Source organism: Solanum lycopersicum, chromosome 11, assembly GCF_036512215.1.
Source record: "Solanum lycopersicum chromosome 11, SLM_r2.1".
NCBI classification, from domain to species: Eukaryota; Viridiplantae; Streptophyta; class Magnoliopsida; order Solanales; family Solanaceae; genus Solanum; species Solanum lycopersicum.
In genome coordinates this window covers 12,047,932-12,059,323 of record NC_090810.1, presented here as the reverse complement: position 1 = coordinate 12,059,323, position 11,392 = coordinate 12,047,932, and the positions used below count along the sequence as shown (strand labels likewise).

The window sequence follows — 11,392 nt, the reverse complement described above, 5'->3', positions numbered from 1 at the left end:
TGTTTCATAATTACATATGCATAAGCAATGACATATTAAAAAATGAAGAAATATTTCACACATACTTTAGAATTATCACACAACGATATACAACTCTAAACATACAACACATATGATGCAACTTTTTTTTGAGCAAACATGGATAAAAGATTAATTACTTCAAAATGTGTAAAGATTAATAAGATGGACAGTATTATAGTCAAAATGCCATAAAAAAAACTATGCAAAGGAAAAGTTCTCTTGACCAACTCATTTTTTAAAAACCTAGTTTAAAATAGCATATCGTAAAATCAGCTCGAGCAAGTATCAACCAAGACCACATATCCTTCTCTTTAACCCTAAAATAGCATTGGTCAATAAGTTTTTGCGCGACCACCAGTTGTTTGGCATAGCACTTGCTGGCAAATGGGGCATGTAACCACGGTTTGCGAGTGACTGAAAATTATTGTTATTTGAAAGCAACCTTGACATTTGACAACTATAAAATTAGAATTAGGTGATTGGACAAAACGCTTTATCTTGTGTTTTTGCTTCTCAAACTCAGCACGAGGGTGAAGTGAATCAGTGTCATTTGAAATCTTTGGAATATCCATATTGTGTTGGAGCTTTTGTACGATAACACATGTTGCAAGTTGCTTCAAGAAAAAATCCTAATCTCTATTCCTTATTTTTACAATGCAACATATTTATGTATAAAATAGTAACTAACATTGTATTATGAATAAATCACGACTTGTGTATCAAGAAATGAAAAATAATAATTCACAATACAAAACAACTTATCTAGTACATTTTTTACAAGATCCTCGTACCAAAAATTGAAGTTGTGCTTTACTTTATATTTCACTATTACAAAGATGAAAGGTGCTTTACGAGTACAGTTTTTCTCAACTTCGACAGGTACAATTCTACCGGATGTAGCATCAAAATAATGTATCTCTCCAGTCATCTTGTCTCTTGTTTCAGTGACGGATTTGAGATTCAATTCAGTTGTAATGGCAGTTTCAGATTTATAAAAGAAATCGTTTTTCCAACAACTATTCAATCGCTATTACATCGTTCATAACTCAGATTGATCACCTAAAATCTGAAAAATCAAAAAAAAAATCGATAAGTCATCATGTAGAAGTCGTCATGGATCTTCTATTTTGGATATTTTATGATCTGGGATAGATGGAGGAGAAGAAAATTTGAATTTTGAATTCTCTGAATCTGTTAGGGATAGGAATAGATTGATATCAATTTCTTTTGCGTGATTTGTGGACTGATAATTAATTTTACATTTAAATTCCTTTTTAAGCGCAACAGTCAAATTATTTAATGTATCGGACGCTATGTACCGGTTGACTATAATGTAATGCTACAATTTTTAAGGAATTCTTGTAAAATAGAAAAGAGTAGGGATAGAATGTAATTTAGGTTTTACACTATGAGATATATGTAAGTTATACATAATTTTAATATATTGTTATTTTTTATAACCACAATTTGAATTTCAATTCATTATATCATATACTTTTACAAGTGGGAAGATTTTAAGTTCAAAGTGAAATTATGAAAATGCCTTTCACTTATTTTTTAATTAAAATAATTTAAAATTTAAATCAATAAATACAATAAGACTAGAAAAAAAATATATGATCAGATGCTCAACTTATCATTTTTATATTTTTTAATGACTTTAATGGTTAATTATTATAATTATATTATAATTGTTCCATCAAATAAATCCAAAAGCCGCTAATATTTTCAGTTTAACGGAACTCAACAGTCGAGTCTTTTGTGTACTAAAATACACCTCCTTTCTTCCTGTTCTCTCTCCAATTCTCATTCCTTGCGACAAGTCATGAATTCATCATTTACAAATGATGTATATGTGAGTACTTAATATGAAAAGTTGAAATTTACTCTTGATCTATGACTAGTTTCTTTCAATAAATATAGTACGTAATCTTTATTAAATAACACATGTATGATGTGCTCTTATTTCCTCTCTTTATCAGGGCATACACGCTATAATTTTTAATTGGTATTTTACGACATAACAATTGTGTACCAGGTATCATCTCATGTGTTACAAGTTTTCAATTTACGTCTCTTATTTTGCCAATTTGATGGTAAAATTAAGATTGTGTAGAGGAACATGAGCTCTAGAACATGAAAACAATCCACTACCGAGAACCATTGGCAAGCAGAAAAAAAGGATTATTGAAAGTCCAAATTTAGTTGTAATTTTCCTTTGCTTTTCAGTTTGGTCATTCTTGGATTTTCTCTTCTTAAAAATGTGATATGACACCTTTCTATGTTCTAAAAAATTATTCATCTTTTTTCTCCTTATAAAATTAATTGAAATGTGAAGTAACTTTTTTTTTTGAATAAGGATAAACATTGTTTTCTGAACAAGGATAAAAACTTTTCATTTTCTTGATTAAGAATTTATTTATTTTTTAAATTTTTTAAACTTTAATCATCAAACTTAGGAAACATGACTATATATTTGATTAAAGTGAGAATTAGGTTTGCATAGTTCCTCTAGATTTAATAGTATTTTTTAATTTATCTAATTACTTGTTCAATTGATATCTTAATATTCGTAAAATACATGTTTTTTTTATAATTATAACCTCCAAATGTTTAATTTGAAACTTTTTGGTATTTCTGTGCTTTTATCTATATAAATTCATATATTTTTGGTTTTATGAGACCCCCTCCCCCCAAAGATTATCCTTTGTAATATTTGATTATCAAAGTAGCGCAACACTTATATATTTTTTTTAATATTTGATTTATTCTTTAGTTTTACTCAATGAAGAAAACTCTACAATTTTGATTGGTTACAGAAGGCGTTGACAAAAATTTCAAAAAATTGTGTAAATTTTGTATTTGGTTTTCCTATATATTGTTATGATTATTTTGTATTTCGTTTTCCTCTACAAGTTCAAAATTTATAAATGTTGTTTTTGTCACCCTTTTAAAAATTTATTTGTAATTGTTGTTTTATTACTAATAATGTATTTTCATATATACTTAATCGTTTTAATGGATCTATGAAAACTTGCATGGGTCACACAAGCAACACACGTACTCAAAAAGTAGAATTATTATAAGTGGAAGCTCCAAAGATGAAAAGTTGAATTATCATTCTACTCCTAGACTAAATTAAACATTTAATTAATTAAATAATATTATTTTAATCATTTTTTGAATTATAAGTTATTTATTAGAAAGAGAATGTGGAAGAACAAGAGCTAATTTTAAATAAGTATGTGACCTAGGAGACCCTTATACTTGACTCAGATTTTCAACTGAACTCTTATACTCACGATATTACCAACGGAATACTTAAAATCAATGGAAAACAATCTTTTAAATCATTTTGACTTCACGTGCACTTCAAACACATAATAGAAATGACATGTCATGATCCATATCAGACTTTTAGTGATACATCACTTATTTTTACTTTATTTTAAGAAGTTTAAATTTATTTCTTTTCACTTATTTTTAACTTTAATTAAAATTTCCATTTTTTCTTTTTCACTCCGTTTCTTCCTCACTCTAACTTTATCATTGACTACTTCTCTCCATTTTTTTTCACCAAATACTTCATTGTCATCTTATAACCTTATTCCTTACTCATTATCACTACTGTTGTGCAGAATTTGAGATAATACGAGAAAATATATAAACGCGAAAAAAAACAAGACAACAGATTTACTTGGTTCACCAATAAATTGGCTACGTCCACGGGAAAAGAGGGAGCAGTTTTATTATGGAGAGGCAAAAACAGAATTACAAAAAATAGGGTTTGCCATAACGTCTATATATATATATAGTGCCCCCCGTCCTTTCTGTTTGTAACGGGTCCGATTCAAGGCATCGAACAACTACCTTAAATAACTAAAAAATGATCATTGTTCTCCATGTTTTCATCGTTCATAATTTTTTGTCATATTTTTTTTATCAAGGTCTTCATCCACCACTTGAACCATTGTGATATGTTTCCTCCGTTGATGTCAATGAAGCATACTAAAATAACTTCAACTTAATTTTACAAAGACATACAATAACATTTTTCACTCTTAAAAATAATTAGAACTCGATCATCTAGCCGCATGTAAATTACCCCTCCTCATTCCCCTAATCGCTTCTCTTCATATATTTTTATCTCACAAAGACTGAAGTAGCTACTTCTGCAAAAGAATTTCTGAAATAGTTTTTTCAAACATATAATGATTATAAAAAATGGGGAAAGGGAGCAAGAAAGAAAAATGGGGTCTAGGAATGGGGGAAGAAAGATACTGTAGTTTGGTAGGAAAGAAAAGAAATGGGGAAAAGAAGATTTGCCTTTTTATTGATTTTTTCTTTTCTTTCAAATTTTCTGTTTACGCTCTTTTAACGTGCGAGATCACACGGTTGTTCCATCTCGACTATTAAGTTGCCACAATGGATTAGTCAACAGTCAGAGGGTTTAAAATATTGCATTTCATTGAATTTAAGGATTTGATTGACAAAGTCATGAGTAGAAGGGTCTAGTTGACAATCTGAGCCAAGTATAAGGGTCTTTCAGACCATTTCACTTATATAATTATCAGTAGAAAATTCCAAAGATGAAAAGTTGAATTACCATTTTATCTCTAGAATAAATAAAACATTTAATTAATTAAATAATATTATTTTAATTATTCTTGAATTATAAGTTATTTATTAGAAAGAGAACGTGAAAGAGCAAGAGTCAATTATAATTTCTAGAATTTTAAACAAGTATGTGAATCAAGATTTCCTCCTTTTAATCTTAAATTAATTAACATAAAGAGTTGTAACTAAATCAATATATACCACAACCAAATACAAATGCACAGAAATGATCTACAAAAAAAAAAGAGGATATTTCCTATTTTACTTAGTTCCTCTTTCTTATAATTTCCTTGTATTGAAGTTATATAATTTACATAACCCAACTCACAAAGTCCTCCTTATGCTTTCCTATAAATAAGAAAAAATATGAGGAATTTTCAAGAATCTAACATGAATATGAAAAGTAAGAGTCTCTTTGGATCGACTTATTTAATTCCTCTCTAAGTGAATATAATTTTGAGGTAGTTTTGAAGTATTTTGATTTGAAATAAAAGGCTTATAAATACCTATTTTTTCTAGTTAAAATAACAAAAAAAAAGAAGCCAAAGGTTATCAGTTAGAAAGAGAGGAGAAAATAATCATTAAGAGCACGTGAATGAGTCTGAAAAGACAGGTCGAGAAGGGTTGCGAGCTCAAGCACATAGAGTTCAAGCCGAAGTGTTTCAAAATAGAAAGAGAAAGGCTGAAATGAAGTAGCTCACCTAAAAGGAGGGAAAAAAGCACTCGACTGAGATTGTTGGAATAGAGAGGCAGGGCCCGAGGCACTTGCTAATGAGCAGGCGGGACAAGACTGACATGAAAAGACGCTCTACTTGAAAGGCAGTGGCTTTGAGGGTACTAGCTGTGATATATGGGTAAGGAAAAAAAGAGTAGCTCAGACTCTCAAGGCGTACTAGCGAGGCTTGACTAGAATCATAGAAAGAAGCTGGGGAGAAAGATACAAGTGCAAGCAACTGATTCGGGTATCGCAAGATAGTTCTTCTCTCCTTCTTCTACCTACTTTCCTTTATAGCACTTTTAGCCTTGAAAAGATAATTTTTCTTAGTTGTCCACTACCTCACTTTTTTTTTCTCTATCTCAAGGGAGTTCAGTATCCCGAGGATGAACAAGCAAGACTACAAGGCTACTTACCCCTATAAATGTCGCATCATAGTATGTTTGTCGCAACATAAGATACCTAACGCATGATAAGATGGATGGAGGAAGCCCATACGTACCAATTCGTCTCTTTAAAAAATGTGGGTCTCTGAGAGTGTATGGCGACAGTATTGTGTAATTGTGGGTATGGCCTGGTGGTAGGCGTTAAGGATAGCCGGTGCTAGGGTATTGATGCAAGGATGCAAAAATGACTCCAAGTGTTTTTTTATTAACATAATATTCTACATTACAAATTTATCCTAACACCCGGAATGTTGCTACCCTTCTTCCCTATCCGAAAACTAATCCAATGAAAGCGTAGAAAATCCCAGAGACTGTACTGAGCCATTCGGTGACTTTCGCAGTCATCCTCACTAAACCAACTTGAATCTGAACTACTATTTGCGCTCACCTCTCCGGAACCTAAATTTGTATTCACCTCTGCTACATCACCTGAACCACTAGTTGTAGTACAATACTTAAGTTATGAAAGATCCAAGCCCTTCCAAAATCGTATTAGTACATATTTTACCTCCTCCTGCATAGGCGCATCGTCGTAGAGGCGGTCAACCCATTTTTTATTCAGACTATCAATCATGTCGTTATCTCTCTTGTAGTCTTTGAGTCGAAAATCATTTTCACAGATTTTTGTGGATCAAAATAAAATTAATCATGATGGGTCGGTGGTTTTTTGGTCTTAATTAGTATGCTTTGAGAAGTTGTGTATGTAATTTCTATATACATAGAAGAGATCATAATAATACCATAAGAAATGACTTTATTTTTGTAGAAAATCTTCTTACAATCTTAAGTTTTGTTAGAACTTACTTATACACCAAATAATATGGTGTTAAATTCACCATAACATTCAATTTGCTTCAACCCTAAATATTAATCAATTGTTGCTAATTTCATTTGTTTGGGTTATTTTCAATTTGGTGATGGACTAACATGCTAAGTGCTACGAAATTTATATTTTGGCCATTTCAGTTTCTACTATGAACTGCGTTTTTGTACATACATGAGTACACTATAAATTTTATGTTTTTTTCATGTCACTTTCTATTTTTGTTTTTCCTTACTATTGTATTATCCATTGTGATTAGATGACTATGCAAATCAGCAAAAACTTGACTATGGCATAAAATATGAAATGTTGGACCGCTACTGAGAACGAAACATGGAATAGAAAAACAAAGGTTATTGTATATTTTATCTGCCCACAATACTGTTGCTCAAGAAAAATGTGTTTGTGATTTCTATATACAAGAAGCTCATATAACCATGTCTGAATATTAACCATAAAGTTCATATAAAATGTATTGAATTTATGTAATTTTTTTTGTTGCATTTATAAATTGACCTGACCTCTTTTTGATAGATTTTACTTTATTTTTGACAACTCCTAAATGCCTACTTTGAGTTGTTGTTCTCAATGATTGTTGTATTAGTTTTGATTCAATTAATCATTAATTGTTGCAGTTAATTAATAAAATACTAAATAGTAATCATATCATAATATACTAAATACTAAAAGTGGAAAGGTGTTAAGTAAAATCTGATCATATAATAATAATAATAATTATTATTATTATTATTATCACATTACTAATATTAAAAGTAGGAAAATATAAGTTTAAAATAAGTACAAAAATTTACATTGAAATTTATCAACGTTATTCTATAATAATTTTGCACCAAGTAATTAAAATTTACCATCTAATAAATGTCAATGATCAATTAATGGGAAGTGATCACATATAAACCTCAAATCATGTTTATTTTACAAATTCAGGAATCACACATTGCTAATAATGTCTTTCAATAGGCTACAAAATATCAATTCATACTCAAATTATAGCAATTATGTGAAATTAGGTCCTAGGCTTAACTCACATCCTAAAAGTTAGCGCAAATAGAGGATGATTGCTCAAGCCTTATAAGGATTCAACCCATCTCATTAACCACCGATGTGAGACTTTTGTCATTCATTTAACACCCCACCTCATGCCTTGTCCTTAACATCTGGTGCGTGGATAATTTTTAATTTTGGGGGGACCCCAATATCGGGTGAGACGGTGTAACGACCTGTTTAGTCGTTTTGAGCAGCAGATTTTATTTCTGGAAAACTGGCTGAAACGACGGACACCACCACGGACCGTCATGGGCACGACGGACCGTCGAGGGTGTCTCGTTCCAAAACACTTAGGAATTCTGAAATCTGAGTATTGAAATCGACTCTCTGAACTCTGTGACGGACCTGCAGGACGGACTGTTACAGGTACGACGAACCGTCGTGAACTCTCGTTTCAAAACACTTTAACTCTTGAAAAGTTGGTACAGGGAACGATTCTCTGAACGTCGTGACGGAAGTGCAGGACGGACCGTCGTAGGCACGACGGGCCGTCACAGACTCCTTAAAAAAATTGAGTCCCTGACGAACCTGCATGACGGACCGTCGCAGGCACGACGGGCCGTCACAGGTTGCGTAATCCCAGTGTGGGTCGGATTTCTTTACACGTTTTAAGGGACGTTTTGGATTATTCCTACCTTAATTATAAAGTTAGAGGGTTAAGGTTAATAAGTCTAATTACTTGGGGCTTAAAAGAGGTAACCTTAAGTTAATTAGTGGGTTATTATTGCCATCTTTCATTCTTAATTATATGTTAATTAGGGTAAGAGAAAGAGGATTTGAATAAGAAAATAGAAAGAACAAGAGAGAGAGGGAGTTGAACGAGAAAGAGAGAAAACGAAGAGGATAGCAAAGATTTTGGGGAATAATAGATGTTGAATTTTAATATTTATTGAATGGGTTTTATTAATGAGTTTAAGTCTTCCTCATTACTTTCTGTCGATATTATATTGAAATGTTAAGGGTTAGATTGGTTGGTTCGCTCACATAGGAGGGTAAATGTGGGTGCCAGTCGCGGCTCGGTTTTGGGTCGTGACAGACGGGCCATGCTTTGATACCATGTAAAATTAGGTCTTAGGCCTAACTCAGACCCCAAAAAACGCTAGCTCAAAGGGAGGAGGATTGCACAAGACTTAAAAGAAATTCATTCATCTCATTAACCACCGATATAGAACTTTTATCATTATTTTACAAATAAATCAAAGGACTTACCTCGTGAACATTACCTAAAATCCTTTTCAATATTGTTCTTAAATTTGTCTGTTGAAATATATATATATATATATATATATGGGAAAATTTATCCACGTTGCTAATAACGTCTTTCAATAGGCTACAAAATTTCAATTAATCCTCAAATTTAGTAATTAATCAAAGGACTTAGCTCTTGAACATTCCCTAGCTAAAATCCGAGTAATTTCCCTACATGGTCACCCATGTTTGGGAAATTACCTAGGTTTATCACTTATGTTTGTTTTAAAACTATAATATCACCCAACTTTACCTATTTTCCTCAAAATATACTTGACACAAAAATTACATTATTTCTCTCCTACTAGGGTGCCATGTCACATTTTTAATTTATTATTAATATTTTTCTAATTCTTTTAATGAACCGAAGGAATCCACATATTTTCTTGAAGAATTGGAGGAACTTATATTACAATTTTTAGTGTATTTTTTTCTACTAGATATAATATGTGGATTTGTCTATTTTTGTAAAAAAAATTATCTATATATAATAAGAGAAGTAAAAAGTGTCACATGTCAGCACCACAAAAATTTTCAAGAATTTTAATTTTTCAAAAAACATTTTAAATGTACTCTAAAAATACAATTAAAAGAAGGAATTTTTAATATAGCAATTTTAAATAGAAAATATAAGTTCTTTTGTTGAAAAAAAATTATAACGGCAAAAAATGGATGATTTTTAAATGCCTCTAATTTCACTTTTAAAGGAAAAAAATGAAATTGAACTATTTTTTTTATAAAAACAGTAATGGCATTTACTGGAAAAAAATGAAAGATATTTAAATGCTTCAAATTTCAATTTTTAAGGTTAAAAAATGAAAAATGAAAATTGAATTATTTTATTAAAAAAAACAGAAATGTCTATTTATATTTATCACACTTTAAGTGATTTAAGGGAATGCTCCAATAAAATGGAATATATAAATATCTATCTAAATAGGAGAAGAAAAAGTGCACAATAAAAAAAAACTATAGTTATTATTTACAAAATTAATTAAAAAACTATAGTAAAAAATTATAATTATCATTAAAAAATAGAAAATTTTATTTTTTTAAAAAATAGTCAAAACAGTCCATTAGTAAATAGTTGTAGAAATGGGGTACTTTTTTTTTCATTCATTTATAGAACTTATCTTTTTATATCTAAAAAAAAACATTTTCAAAAACATAAATGGAAAACAATATTTTTTGGAAAAAATACATATTGCAACGTAACGTTTAAATAGGTTTAAAACATAATTCTTTTTATAGTAAAAAACTAAATAATGTGACATAAAATCCTAATAGGAGAGAGATATTGTATTTTTTGGGTAAAGTTTGAGGAAAATAGGTAAAATTGGATGATATTATAGTCCTAAAACAAATATAAGTGATATTTCTAGGTAATTTTCCAAACATGAGTGACTATCTAGGGAAAGTACTCCTAAAATCCCTTTCAATATTGTTCTTAAATTTGACTGTTCAAATTCAAGGATAACAATGATCTTTCTAGCGTTAATCCTTGTTAATTCGATATAACAATTATGATATATATATATATATATATATATATATATATATATATATATATATATATATATATATATATATATATATATATATATTGTTTGTATGGAAAAAATTTACTCACATCGGGTGTTTACACCAAACTAATTCAATTTATATTATTATGTGATTTAATGAAGTAAAACACATGTTAATTAATTATAGTGAAGTAAAATGAATTATAAATTTAAATACATGGTATGCATATATTGAATTGCTATAAGTTTTACCAACTTTTTTTTAAGATCATGTATGAAATTATGTGGCCTCTTATGCCAGTTTCAACCAAATTTCAACAACAATGATCTTTGTACTTCCATCCACAATCCAATATATATGTAACACCTAGAAAATTGAAAGTTGAATTGGAAAGAAAAAGTTGCATTTTTGACACTAAGGTAGTATTTTAGGAAGCCATCTACGAATCGTAAGAAGGTAGTCGTAAAATTGGAGTAAGGGTAATAACAATATTTTTTCAAGACTATAGATATTAGTCTCCCAAAAGGTATAATATTGATTGAAAATTTAAATAGGTATATATTATTTTAACAAAAATAAAATAAAAATAAAAATTTGATTAATTTTCTTATTATAAATATTTATAATTGTTTCTATGTATCAAATAATCTTAATAATAAAAGTAAATTAATAGTTATTCCTTTTTGTAATTTGACTCTCAAAAATACTTTTTAAATAAAGATCAATCAACCACAATTTGTTTATGAAAAATAATTTTCAAATAAATTAGTCAAACACAGTTTTAATTCTTTTTCAAAGCACTTTTTAAAAAAGTCATTTTAAAAAGGTGATTTTAAAAATAAGCTACTTTTAGAAGGAAATCAAACACGCTCTTATTAGAACGATTACATAAAGTAAATACAATATACCATATATTAGCATTGCATAATT

The 11,392-nt window shown here is 29.6% G+C and overlaps 1 pseudogene; it reads right to left on the bottom strand.

Annotated features, from left to right (window-relative positions):
• Nucleotides 1-256: 256 nt before the first annotated feature.
• Nucleotides 257-593, bottom strand: LOC138339227 (small ribosomal subunit protein eS27w-like; annotated as a pseudogene).
• Nucleotides 594-11,392: the final 10,799 nt, after the last annotated feature.